Genomic DNA, 14,913 nt, shown 5'->3' on the forward strand with positions numbered 1-14,913 from the left:
CCAGAGGCAGCGAGAGGAGCATGATGCACCGCTCTCTGATAGAAAAAGGACTCATACCTTACCGATCCTGCTTTGCCACATTGAGGAATCCCACTTGCCCGACTCTCCCTCAACATGGATTGCAGAAGAAGTCAGGGGTGGGGTATATGGGATATATTGACCCACTCAACAGCATTTCCCCACATCACCAAGCAAGAAACAGCAATATGGCTGCGCTGGCTCCTGTGAGTGCCATGGCATCAAAACTGCGTTTTTGCAGCAACAAAAAGATGGCTGCACCGTCCTGCCGAGCACACTTCAGGCAGGATGGAACAAGGGGACATACTGAAGGAGCGTGCCAGGGTGTTCTGAAACATACAAATGGAATAAAGTGGAAAGGCAGCACTGCTTTGCCGAAAACCCAAAATTCCCCTTCAAAATGAAACTTTTTCACCTTTTAAAAACGCTGCTTTGATGCTAATTCCATTTGTTCTGTCTAAAAATACTGTGATAAAAAGGCCGTGCCATGCCCATGATATTTCATTGTGCCTCAGCAAAACCAGGCATAATTCCTGAATGACAGGCCCTGTCAAATCAACTCTGAGAGAAACCAACAAGCAACTTTACTTTTTATTTGCACAGGAACATGCGTTTATTTCTTTCCAAAAGTATCCAAAGCTCAGCAGTTCAAAGAGATTCTAACTCTCTGAGCCAAGTCAGTTTCAATATATCTGTGGTTCAGACAAAACTCCTGCTAGCAAGAAAATGATTTAGGCTGCAAAGACAGTGTGGGAATCTGATGAACCTGCCAAACCGAATCTAAAGAAAGAAATGCTAGCTTTTCACCACACATGTAAAAATGGGCCTTTGCAAACTGAAGGAAAAAAAATGGCCCGTTTAAAAAGGAAATTTTGGAATGAAAGCTTGCATTACCTACCAATATGAAGGGTTGTGTTGTTGGTGATAATACACACATGGGCTATTTTATTCCACAGGTTTGTTTTAATTCAGTGCCCAAAATAAGAAAATAAAGATTTTAAAACACACAGGCTGAATTAGCAAGCTCTCAAAAACCAGTTATTCCAGATGGCAGAGCTAAAAGCTTCCCCCTAAGGAAAGGAGCCACACCATGAACTCTCAGCAGATACTAACACCTAAATGATAATTACTAGGTTGCAAAGAATCTAATCTAGTCTAACCCACTGACAATGGAACTCCGAGGGCAAGGAAGGTTAAAGTGTGAAGGGGCAATAAAACCTTCAATTAAGCTGAGAAACCCCCAACTTGCTTTGAAGGAAATGACAGTTGGTAGCAGTTGAAGGAAGGAAAAAAATGATCCAGTGACAAAGGACTGCCATTTGTTTCCAAAGACTATTTCATAAATAAACTTTAAAGACTTGAATCTCTGCAGCAAGACTTTGTAAAAATGTAGAATTTTCGCAGTGTAAAAGTGATTTTTTGGGCTTTCTTTTAAAGACATGGTAGAACTCACTGACACCTTGGGGACAGAAATGGCAAAGTACAGCAGATTACAAGAAAAGCATCCATGTTGCAAATACACATTTTTGTACATACATCCCTTATGATGATCCGCACCCATCTATAAAGTTATAGAATGTTGAATGATATAGATCCCATTGAAAAGCGTGAAAAACTGGTAAAAGGGTGAAACAAGGTCTCACGGACTGGAGGATTGGACTGCAATGTGCTGCACAAAATATGTAACCTGTGTATATAATTTTCTAAGAGATTGCAAGTGTATAAATGTATGTTTGTGGCAAAATCGGAATTTAGTTAACCCCTTAAGTACCTTGACATTACCTCCAGGTTGCCAAGGACGAGATAGCTCGTCCTTTTTGGCACTTGGTTTTGAGTGATCCCTTCAAAGCAGGGATCGCTCAAAACAGTAATCCAACCTATGTGCTATGTGAGGGGAGGTCTCTTCTCACTGCCCGGGGGCTGGATTACCTTCAATTTCACGTTGGCCTGCGTAGTGCACGCTGACGTGAAAGTAATTTCACGGCGGCAGCCATTTCAGGCTGCCGTGGTGAAAAGAGAAGGTAAGCTCCCTTCTCCCTCTCCCTCGATCTCCGGCTGTATTTCAAGCCGGAGATCGAGGGAGGTGTCGTTGGAAAGGGGAGAATCTCCCCTTTCCAACGACACCTTTTTGTAGCATTGCTGGACACGGATCAGGTGCACAGCGCTCGATCTGCGCACTGCAATGCCCACTAGACCACCAGGGGTCTGTTTTAGAAGTGGGGGTAGTCCCCCCAGGCCCCAAGGCATGTGGGCACATATGGATAACCCTGGCTGATCATCTGCCCCCAGGGAAGGGGGCAAATTTAAAAAATAAATAAATAAATAAAATGCAATGGGATGGGGGGTGGGGCCACTAGGCACCAGGAATATTTGTGGCACACAAAAGGGTGTTGGCCCATCCCCTCCCACACCAAGTGGAAAGGGGGGCCACCCCTTGTAGCCCTCCCTGGGGGCAGATTTCCAATTGGAGGGCTAGAGGGAGAGCCACCAGGAATAAGTGTGCAGGCCCCCAAAGGATGGGGCCTGCAGTTTAGGGTCCCCCTGGGGCAGATGGGTGCCCATCTGCCCCTAGGGAATGGGCCTTAGGAAAGAAAAAAAAGAAGGGAAAAAATGGATGGTGTTGGGGGGAGTGCCCCCACTAGACCACCACAGAATTGTTTGTATGGAAAGGGGGTGTTCCCCCCCACCCAAAATGGACTGGGGGCAGTTATCTGCTCCAGGGAAGGGGCATCTGACCCGAGGGAGGGCTGCATGAAATGCCCCCCTCTTATCCACCCCTAGAGAGGGCTGATTGAAATGGCCCCCCTCCATTTGGGGTGTGGATGGGGAGGTGCACCCCCCTTTATATTTCAAAATTCCCCAGCGGTTTAGGGTGTCCCTCAGCCCCCCCCTAAAGTGCAGCCTACCATTTTCAATGTTTTCCTTTGTTTACCAAACTTCCCTTGGCGCAGATGGGCACATTAGCACATTAGTGTGCCAATCTGCCCCCAGGGTGCCCAAACCTTACTGCCCCACCCACTGGGGGCCTGTGCCACATTGGTTGGTGGCCTTCTCCCCCCCCACCCCAAATGGAGGGGGGTGTACCTCACGCAGCCGTTTGTAGGAGGCCCAGGGAGGCCTGCATGAGGTGCCCCCCTACCCATTTGGGTTGAGGGGGGAGAGGGCCACCAACCAATGTGGCACAGGCCCCCCAATGGGTGGGCAGTAGGTTTTGGGCACCCAGGGGGCAGAATGACACACTATTGTGCCCATCTGCGCCAAGGGTAGTTGGGTAAACAAAGGAAAAAAGTGAAAATGGTAGACAGCATTTTAGGGGGGGCTGTGGGGCACTCCAAACCACTGGGGAATTTTGTAATGGGAAGGGGTTGTGGCCCTCTGCCCTCCCACCCAAAATGGAGTGGGGGCCATGTAGTGCAGCCCTCCCTGGGGACAGATATCTGCTCCTAGGAAGGGACACCTGACCCTAGGGAGGAGTGCATGACAGCCCCCCCTTATCTGCCCCCAGGGAGGGCTACATGAGATGCCCCACCCCTCCATTTGGGGGGGGGGCGGGTGGAGAGGTGCACCCCCCTTCACACTACTAAATTCCCTGGCGGCTTCTCCTCCCACCCCAAATGGAGTCTGGGGGAGCACCTCATGCAGCCCTTCCTGGGGGCAGATTTCTGCCTGTAGGAAGGGGCAAATGTGTTTTCACTGGGCAGGGAGGATCAGTAGACTACCAGGGATGGCTTGCAAGGGGGGGCATGATTAGAAAATATGACTGTAGGTTTGTTTTTGCTGGGGTGACCATAGGTAACACATGGTTTTTGTTTCGTTTACAGCTTTTTCTATGCGAGCAGCTGCAATGTTATGTGAGTACTGTTTTTTATAATTATATGGTTAGGGCCCATTGTCAGTGTGGTGGGTGAGACTGGGGCTGGATTGTTGGTGGTGTGGGTGGGAATGGGCCATCTGGGCAGATATTTTGGTGGGCTGGTACACAATTGCAGGGACAGGCCACAAATTGCCCCCTATGCCAGCAGAACATTGATGTTTCCCTGGGAGCGGATGTCTCCCATGTGGGTTGTCCATCTGCAAACCCAGGCTGCACCTCTGGCTGTGCTACGTTACAGATGACACCTCAAGGGAGGAATGGGGATCCTGCCTGGGCTCCCTGGAGCTGCCTCTGTGCTTAGGGGACGGTACACCCACATGGTACATGAATGTCCACGGACGGAGACATCATCTCCAACCGTCTTGGAGTTGCGGCTGGGCTGCATTACAGCTTTTCCCTTCGGGGAGGTATTGGCACACTGCCGGGACTCCCTGGTGGGGAGAAGCTGTAACGCAGGCCAGCCAGAGCTCCAGCAAAGTCGGCGGTAATGTCCTTGGCCTTGGGCACCCTTCTCCCTTGTGGGTCTTTGGCGGGTCTTGTGGGTAATACATTCTTGGGAGATTTGCGCAAGGCAGACCTCTGCAGATTCCCACGGGTGTCATCTTTTCGGAAATGCAGCCGGTTCCCAGTTTTCCTTTGTGGCTTGGACACCCTAGGTCAAATCTGTAGGGTGTGCGCATGTGCAGAATTCCTGAAATTATGCTGTGCCGAAAGACTTGGGGTTAGCCGTGTTTAGGCTTTCCCCTTTCCGCCCAGGTAGGTGCACCCATACATGTGAGGTACCGTTTTCGTTGGGACACCTGTAGGAACGCGGGACGGTAGGCCATGTGTTGTTGGCGGTGTATTTCGGTGGGTGAGCAGGGTGAAATGTGCAGAAATTGTGTTTTCACCCCCAAATTTGGACTTATAAACTCGGGGCCGATTTGCGCAAGTCAGACCTCTGTGGATTCCCACGATGTCCTCTTTTCAGAAATGCATTGGGTTCCCAGTTTTCCTTGGTGGCTTGCAAACCCTAGGCCCATATCTTATGGTGTGCGCTTCAGAAGAAATCCTGAAATTCAGCTGTCGGAAAAGACTTGGGGTTACCCGTTTTTTAGGCTTTCCCCTTGGTGCCCAGGTAGGTGCACTTACACATGTGATGTACAGTTTTCATCGGGACATGTGTGGAGATGCGGGAAGGTAGGCCAAGTGTTGTTGGTGGCGTGTTTCGGTGGGTGGCCAGAGTGAAATGACTGAGAATTGTGTTAATTTCCAGCCAATTTCAGAGACATTTCCCTCTGTCCACTCACCGAAACAAGTTGCCAAAAACAGATGTCATACCTTCCCGCGTTCCCACAGGTATCCCGACAAAAACGGTATGTCACATGTGTGGGTCCACCTAACTGGGCGCAAAAGGAAAAGGCTAACCCACTGGTAACCCCAAGCCTTTCGGCACAGTACATTTTGCTCATGTGAGCAACCTACAGATTTGGACGAAGGGTGTCGAAGCCAGCAAGGAAAACAGGGAACCCCATGCATTTCCCAAAAGAGGACACCTGTGGGAATCCACAGAGGTCTGCCTTGCACGCATCACACCAGAATGTATTACCCACAATCCCTGGCAAAGTCCAAACTTTGTTGAAAAAACACAATTTTCAGACATTTCACTCTGCTCACCCACCAAAACACTCTGCCAACGCCACATGGCCTCCCTTCCCATATTTCCACACGTTTCCCAATCAAAAACGAACCTCACATGTGTGGGTGCACCTACCGGGGCGCAAAAGGAAAAAGGCTGCACCACTAGTAACCCCCAAAGGTTTTGGGGAGACAACCTACAGATTTGCGCAAATCGGCCCAGAATTTATTACCCAGAACCCCCGGCAAAGACCAAATTTGGGGGGAAAACACAATTTCTGCACATTTCACTCTGCTCACCCACCAAAATACACTGCTAACAACACATGGCCAACAGTCCCACGTTCCCACAGGTGTCCTGATGAAAATGGTACTGTACATGTGTGTTTGCACGTACCTGGGCGCAAAGGGGAAAGCATAAAACACGGCTAACCCCAAGTCTTTCAGCACAGCATAATTTCAGGAATTCTGAGCATGCGCACACCCTACAGATTTGGGCCTAGGGTGTCCAAGCCACCAAGGAAAACGGGGAACACATGCATTTCTGAAAAGAGGACACCCGTGGGAATCCACGGCGCTGTTTCGCCTTTTATATTGCTAACCTGTGTCTTTTCTCTACTTGCAGGTTGCGATGTTCCTCGCCGAGCGCCGTAATGTTCCAGCAATGATACTGACCAGGAGATGACTACCCAGGTACGAATTGTGTGGCTTTCTTCATTCGGGAGGAAACGTGAGTAAACGCTTACTAATGCTGTCTTTCTTTCTCCTCTTTCCAGGTTATGGTATTCCAGGATGCATGCGGTGCCAGATGATGGAGTTTGTACCTTCAGGTGAGTGGAACTGAAGCCAGCAATGGATTGAAGACAGGATACTATTCCAGGTAAGTTTCGTAGTGTTCTTTCTCTCTCTGCAGATCCTTGGTTTCAGGTAAGCTGGCATCAAAGAACTGGACACGGTGAGCGTTACTCTGCCCACAGCAGAATAACGCAAAGCATGTTCTACTGATTGGGTGTGGTTTAAATAGTCTCAGGTAAAGTAGTCCAGGTAAAATAGTCCCAGGCCTGCCACACCCAAAGTAGTCCAGGTAAAGTAGTCCCAGGCCTGCCACATCCAAAAGACTAGACCGCATAGCTCGGTTCCTTGCAACTGAGCTATGTGTGTGCCTCCATGTTGGCTGAACCCCCCCCCAAGTTAAATAGTCCCATTCTAATGTTGGTCTTCATGATGGTTATGAGCCTGGCGCCAAAGGCGCCAGGACTGACTCCAAGAGAGTCTTGGATGAGGTTTTAAGGCCTTTGACCTGGCCCTAACTGGAAGGCTGACTTGCCAGTGAGGGCCAGGGGCAAGGGTCATGACAGGGTTAGACTTGTCTTAGGCTTTCCCCTTGGTGCCCAGATAGATGCACCCACACATGTGAGGTACCGTTTTCATCAGGACACCTGTGGGAACGCGGGAAGGTAGGCCATGTGTTGTTGGCGGCATGTTTCGGTGGGTGAACTGAGTGAAATGTGCGGATATTGGGGTGTTTTTGCCACATTTCAGACTTTGCCAGGGTTTCTGGGTAATAGGTTTGGGCTGATTTGCGCAAGTCGGACCTCTGCGGATTCCCACGGGTGTCCTCTTTTCAGAAATGCATGGGGTTTCCTGTTTTCCTTGGTGGCTTGGACACCCTAGACCCATATCTGTGTGGGGTGTGCTTCTGAAAAAATCCTGAAATTCAGCTGTCGGAAAAGACTTGGGGTTAGCCGCGTTTTCGGCTTTCCCCTTGGGGCCTAGGTAGGTGCACCCACACATGTGAGATACTGTTTTCGTCGAGACACCTGTGAGATCGTGGGAAGGTATGACATTTGTTGTGTTTGTGTGGTTTTCATAATGTTTCGACCCATTTGCTGGTACCCTTTGTCACACAACCGTTTCATTTACCAAATGTGCCCTACATTTAGTTGCTGCTTTAGGCACCATACACTTTTGTAACCTGCACAAGTCACCTATGTTTGAAAAGGTCTGCCTGTGCTCTTTCAAAAAATGTATGCTTGCCGTTCCTCACCACATTGGTTTTCCTGATTTACACATGCTAAGTACATCTGTTCAGGCCATAAGCATAAAACTCCTGTTTACCAAGGCTCAGTTTTTGGTTTGTGTTATTGCTTGTTTTGTGAAACACTACTAAAAAGGTATGATTTCCTAACTGCAAGAGTCGGGGGAATGTAGCGGAGCATTGTTTTTCTCAAAATTCATAGAAGCCATCGCCGTACCAAGCCAACCATGTCCACCACATACCTTTCTTTCGGTCATTTTACCGTTTTTTACCCAAACTATGGAATTTTCCCCTACCTAGTTGTTGCCTGACCTGCGCAAATCACTCCTTCCTAAACTTGGAATTTTGTCTACTTTTCAGAAATGTATGCCTTTCTGTCCTCCAATTCGGCATTCCTACCCTTTTCTTCCATTCCGTCCATGCATGTCCAATTGGCAAACATGGCCAAAATCGCCTACCTCTCACAAAACGGTTGATAACAACATCAACATTTTTTTTTTCCGTTTCCACTCAACCTGTTCTTGAAAGCCAGGAAATTGGGGAATTCAGTACAGCAAACCATTTGTTCCTAGCTCTGACAAGGAAAAAAACACAGGCTTCTTTGTACATCATTTTATTGGCATTTTTTGAAAAAACCCAACATTTCCCCCTTTTTAGTTATTTTCTCTCACCCCCCTACAGCAACCTAGGATTCCTGGGAGGCGTTACGACCGCCTACATGTGGGAAAAAAGGGGCCAAATTTGGTTAAGAGGGTTGAACTCGCGAATCAACCCTGGAGCTTACTGTGTCCCTCTTTGGTGGCCTAGCATGAATACTCTAGTTCTTGCCACAACTGATTTCCTTTCCTATTTCGCGCCTTCATTTTACTCAAAGTGAATTTTTTTATACCTTGCATAACTTACCCAATTTAATTTCACTTCCATACTGTACCTGTGATATATAGCTATCCCCCAAACAAAGAAAGGCACTCCAAATCAGTGTATTTCACCTGTTTTTTATTAAAAACCATTTGGGGTAATTTCAGGCGGGAATTGCAAATTTACAAAGTTGCCAACGTGTCATTTTGCTGCAATCTGTTTTAAACTTTCCACTCATTTTCGAACTGTATGCTTTTGGTAATCCATTCTTTGTGATTGTTAGTGTCTTTGCATTGTGGCTTTAGTGCGGAATTATATTTGCTTTTAGGTTTTTAACACACATTCATGAGTTATTTGTCCATTTCCGAGTGTCATTTCATAACATTGCAAGGGGTTTAAAATCTGTTTTTCTCTCTTATTTGGGGAGGGAAGGTCAGATTTAGATTACGTTTCCTATTTCTTATTCCTGATTACCTGCTGCTTCTGTTTATCCACTGTGAGTGGATTATTTGTGGGTTGAGGGAATATTGCAGAGGGAAATTCTAACTGGGGTGCTATCTTTTCTAAATCAAAAAGTGCTCCTATTCCGCTGTGCTATTTATATGTTCCACTAGAAAGTTAGACCCAGTGCAGTGCTCACATTCTCATTGTAATTATCACCCCATTGGGGATTGCTGCCCCATATTAAAAAGTGGATATTTTCTTTTGAATTTTAAAATAAATAAATAAATATTGTATTTTACCAACCAGCCTGGTTCATGGTCCATTGTGACCCGGGGTATTTGAAGAGGGGGTGTGATATGAGTGGTGTACCATCTCAATATTGAATCTATATATATATAAAAAGATAAGCATTTCACTTGTGTGCTGCATACTAGGCCGAGACCTGGGTGTGTGTCGCCTGATTGAAATCCTTAACAGACATCTAGTAAAAAATACCATCCCTGACTCTTGGCTTCCCAGTGCCTTGCACAGACACATAAGCATGTTAATTGTGTGCATCTTTGAGGTGCGGTGGGGGACAGGGATGGTATTTTCTTAATGGGTATCTATAACAGTTGTCTAGTAAAACATATCATGCCTACCCCCTGGCCCCTCAAGTGCCTTGCATACACACATACTCACGTTGATTGTGTGCCTACGTTAGGCTCTGTGCAGCCGAGGGGACAGGGATGGTATTTCTTTACTGGACATCTATGATAGATGTCTATTAGAAAATACCATGCCTGCCCCCTGGGCCCCACAGCGCCTTGCATACATGCATACTCATGTTGATTGAGTGCGTGTGTTAGGCACTGTGGGTTATTTGTCTACTGGACATCTATGATTGATGTCTAGTAAAAAATACCATGCCTGCCCCCGGCCCCCACAGCGCCTCACATAGACACATACTCACATTGATTGTGTGCATCTGTGAGGAGCTGGTCGTCCAGAAGGCAGTCATGTCATTTCTTTTACTAGGCAACTATGGTAATGGTAATGTTTATTTATATAGCGCCTATACACAGGCAAGTGTTTCAAAGCGCTCAAGGAGGGACGGAACACTGGGAAAAACAACAGTTGATCAGAGCCCTTGAATTTCTGAGACGATGAAGGTCTGCACAGGCAGATTAAGTGAATATGATACATTTAACAATTTAGATACAGCAAATAGGCCTGACGATTCTGCAGTTTTTACCAAGTGCACATTAAGGGGTCAAGACAAGAGAGAACAGACAGAACGATCTTCAGGCAGGGCTATATACAGATTGTGCAAGTGCAGGAGGATAAGGGAGGGGCAGGGCACCAAGTGCACCCAGTCAGTAGAGACTGGTGACGAGAAGTTCAAGTTTTTTTATTACAAATGCATTGTGTGCAGGGCCTTGCAGCAAGTGCAGAAGGATTGGCACGGATGCCTGGGACCTGTGAGACTCTGAGGTACACCAGGCAGCCAGTCAATAAGCTGTGTTAAAGAAGGGCGAGAAGGAATGTTAGATGTACAATAAAAAATGGCATGCCTGGGCCTCCCAGAGCCTAGCAGACACACAATTGACGGTGTGCCTGCCTGCGAGGTGCTGTGGCCACCAGGGGACAGGAATGGCATTTGTTACTGGGCATATATGTCCAGTAAAACATGCCATGGCCATCCCCTTGAATCCCAGTTCCTTGCACACACACATAATGACATTCATGTTTAATGTGATTATGTGTGAGTGAGAGGTGCTGATGCATCAGGGGGTAGGTCTGGCATTTTTTACTCGCCATCTGTGATAAAGTGAGCATGATAAGTGCTATTATGTGGCTGGACTGGTATTTTGCTGCATGCAGCCTATCCATTTCTTACTTTGGCATGACATTTTGTATTGGGCATCTTTGATAAAGCAGGCATGATAAGTGTTATTATATAGCTAGACTGGCATTTAAGCAGCCAGTATAGCCATTACTTACTGTAGCATGACATTTTGTATTGGGCATCTTTGATAAAGCAAGCATCGTACATTTTATTACGTGGCTAGAATGGCATTTTGGCACAGCTCTAGCCATTTTCTCTGGTGGCATTACATTTTGTATTGGCATCTTAAATAAAGCAGGCATGATAAGTGTCATTATATAGCCAGATTGGCATTTGAATTCAGCCAGTCTAGCCATTTCTTATTGGGGTTGGACATTATGTATTGGGCATCTTTGATAAACGCAAGCTTGATAAGTGTTATTATCTAGCTAGACTGGTATTTTGGAGAAGCCAGTTTGGATATATTTTTACACTGTGGCATGCATTTTGGTAAAGCCAACAGGAGTATGTTGTGGGGTCATTAGGACATTTTAGCAGAACCAGCGTGGACATATTTTCTTCTAGTATCATTACTGCCATTATGCGCAAAGCAAACATGAGTATATTCTGATATGGGAATACCGACATATATTGGTGCAGCTAGTATGGAAATGTATGGCACAGGCCTTGTACATATTGTGGGCAAAGGAATCATGAAAATATGTTGGAGAAAGGCTCCTGTGCCAGTTGGTGACTTGCATCGATTGGATCTTTTCATGAATTACCCCACAAAACCATTTGCAAACTGTTTAACCCATTATTTAAAAAAGAATTTGTGGGAGAACCGCTGTGAATACATCTTAATTGATTCGGGCTTCCTGGCTACGCTCGGTCGCTAGGACATATTTAGGGAAAATATTTACGCCTCCCCAAAATTCACCAGCCAACACTGCAGTTGACAGCTCTGGCGTGGGCTATTTTTGCTGGCGGAACTGGCAGATTTAAGGCAAAGGCCCCAGTGGGCAATACTGGCAGAGGCCCTTGGGTAGACAGGACAAGGGGGCAGTGCTTAGGGCGGGAGGAATACATAGCTGTCATGAGTCTGACAAATGTTCCATGGTTTTTAAGTGGTCTTTTCTACTATTGGAGTTGTAGGTTTAGTAGTCTGACTCTGACTGGGCACAGTATGGTCACCTCACTAGGTGTAGCTGACGTAAAGTGATTTGACCAAGATCCCCCAATTTGTTCAAGTAGGAAATCTGCTCTCCCATTCCATCCGCCTTTCCCTTCCAAAATCACATGCTCTCCAGTACCCCTTTCCAAAATCTTCTGCTCTTCTAGTTCAGACGCTCCTTTGTTGCCTTTCATAAGCTCTGCACTACTTTGACCTTCCATTTGCTGCTATCTTCAAGTTCCATTAGGCCCCCACCCCTCTCACCTTCCATCCACTACTCTTCCAACCTTCCATTCTCTCCCACTTACCCTTAAGGAAAACTATTGCCACAGCATGAAAAGGAAATATTGTACACTGCAGACCCCTGAAAAAGATCCTGATAGGTAAACCCGAATTAATCATGGCCTAAAAAATATAATGCACTTTTTATTCAACATATATTCACTAATTAAGCTATAAATAGACAGTTCAAACCCAGAGCAAAATAGAAACAAGAAAAATAGTGTGGCAAAATCCATCTGCCAATCTTACCTTCTCATCTGGCCAGTAACCTTTCATCCACTCCCCTTAACACTTCTCCCATTTACCACCAACATTGCGTACCCCCACCATGTCTTCCTGGCCTGGCTTGGGAGAATTTAGGATGATGCCTCTTCTCCCCTATAGGGGTGAAGGAACAAGGCCCCCTGCCTTTATTCCATCTCAGCTTCAGTGCATTCCAACAATGTCTCTGGGAACACTTACTATACCCAGAAGGCCAAGGAGGAGGGGCATTTGGGCACAGTACCTTGTTGTGAGAGACAGACCAATCTCCCTCCCCCTTCCAGAATACTGAAACCGGGAATGGTACATTGTGTGGCTTATAGAACGACATTTTAAAGCACAGCATTGTAAGTGCAGCACATTTTTTTAAATTGAGTTGAGGTTGTGAGAGAGTTCTAGCATGCGGGAGAGGAAGGCAGGGTGCTACATCAATTGTAAATATAACCAATATCCTCAGGATGATATATACATTTGGAGATAACATCTTCTACTTTATGTGGTGAATCCTAAGGGGCACCTTTATTGTATATGGGGCAACACTAATCTATTAAGTCACAAGGAGTGCTTTTAAGGAATAATGTATACTGCAAATTGAATCTCTTCTTGCGGCACCCAATTTTGGCAGGTAAGGCACAGTGAGATTAAATTATTTAACCAGGATCACACACTTTGCTTGAGTAATGAAGACTGAATTGTTTAGCCCAGTCTGACATTTTTATACTTAACCAGGTATCTTCCGAGGTCATGTTACCACAAATAGGTGTTAAACTAAAATAATACTCCATTTTATACAGATTACTTTAAAAATGCTCAACATGGTAAACTAATCTGACAACGTATATATATCATTGTTGATCAAAAAGAGTAAGGGGGTAATGTTATTTTGAATCCTAAATTGCATGAAGGATCCCACTCCTGTTTGCACTTTTTGTGCAAAAGTGGGCCCCTCCATGCAATTGTAATAGTTTCCACCATGTATTGGAAAAGTAAATAGTAAAATGCAAGTAACATTGCCTTTACTCTTCAATTTTCGACTGCTTGCATGGAAAAGCATAGATCCCTCCAACAGTTAACATTTGTGGGAGCCATCTACAATGAATTCCCTTGTAATCTTCCTGTCTTTTTGGTGTAAAGGTCAGGCAGGTTCCTTAGGAGGACATTGGTTTTCCACCAGCATAAAAATACATACTAGTGGATCACCAAGGGTACTTGGTAGTAAAGAGCAGGTGAATCTGTAAAGTTTTCTCTGCTCTCCACTTTTGCCTTTCAAATCCTACAAAATCCTCTGGCATATAAAACGTGACCAGAAGCGCTTTTGCCAGAATATTTTCACTTTGCAGGGCTGGGAAAATTATCCCCTATGATTGTGGCTTTATTTCCCCTATCCAGAATGGAAGTCAACAAGTTTCAGCGTGCACATTATTGAAAACCTACAAAAAATCTCCTACAGATACAAAGTAAAATTAAATGCCTGACATGGTCACTGTTTCACATAGCTTGTTTTGTACCCCCATACATTCTAATCACCCAACAATCATACCTAAATAGCTATTTAATTTTAAGAAAAAAGTGGGACAGCAATTGTCACTTACAGTTAACCTTTCTCACCACTAATCACTCCCTGTGGTAGTCTGCTATTGCGACAAGTTAAATAGATAAGAACTGGCTGCGCAGGGCCTGAGCAGCCACTTTGTTATTTCTTTGAGGTGAAGGAGAGCGGGGGGGAGGGGCAGCAGGAATGTGTCCCTTTCAAGGAAAAGTATGTACACAAGACTTATCTGGAACTCTGTGAATGGATGTAATTACATGGATATACAATCTCAAACCACAAAACAGAAACACCAGTTATCACAACCTTATACAGGATGGTCACACACTGCAGGACACTACTGGTAATGGTTTTAAAAGGTGATCTCTTGAGTATCACAAACAGAAGAATGTGGGAGCTCAAGTGATGCTACAAAGGTTTTATGACACACTAAGGTCAACTTTGAACCCAGAATTAGCAGACAATCAGATCCACAAAACCAGACGACAACCTCCTATTACCATCTCTCAACAACACCAGTTGAGAACTACTTTATAGAACCCCCAATAGGTGGGGACAAAAGACACGGGCAATGGACATTTTGGGTGTCCCCCAAGCTCTAATGATTGCCTCAGTATAATACAGTCAAACGAGACTTTGTATACTGCATCTATTAACATTAAAATACAACATTTCCACACAAGTAGAATTGTTCAAACCTTTACAAATAAGATAATACAAAATGTCCAAGGTGCTAGTAAATTAATCACCAGACAATTCATCAATAGGTCCCTTGATATACCTCCATAGCTTGATTAGATAATATTCGGATCATTTCCCATCATTAAAATATTCTGAAATCTCTTTTCTCCCAATACAAACAATATCAATTTTACAATACGCAAGCATAGTTCTTCTACAGATATCATTGAAACTGTCACATTGAATCAATCAAATTACTGTATACTATCAAATTTCCATAAAATAATGAAAACACATGTATACATATAAA

Source organism: Ambystoma mexicanum, chromosome 5q, assembly GCF_040938575.1.
Source record: "Ambystoma mexicanum isolate Mex_15411 chromosome 5q, UKY_AmexF1_1, whole genome shotgun sequence".
Classification (NCBI taxonomy): domain Eukaryota; kingdom Metazoa; phylum Chordata; class Amphibia; order Caudata; family Ambystomatidae; genus Ambystoma; species Ambystoma mexicanum.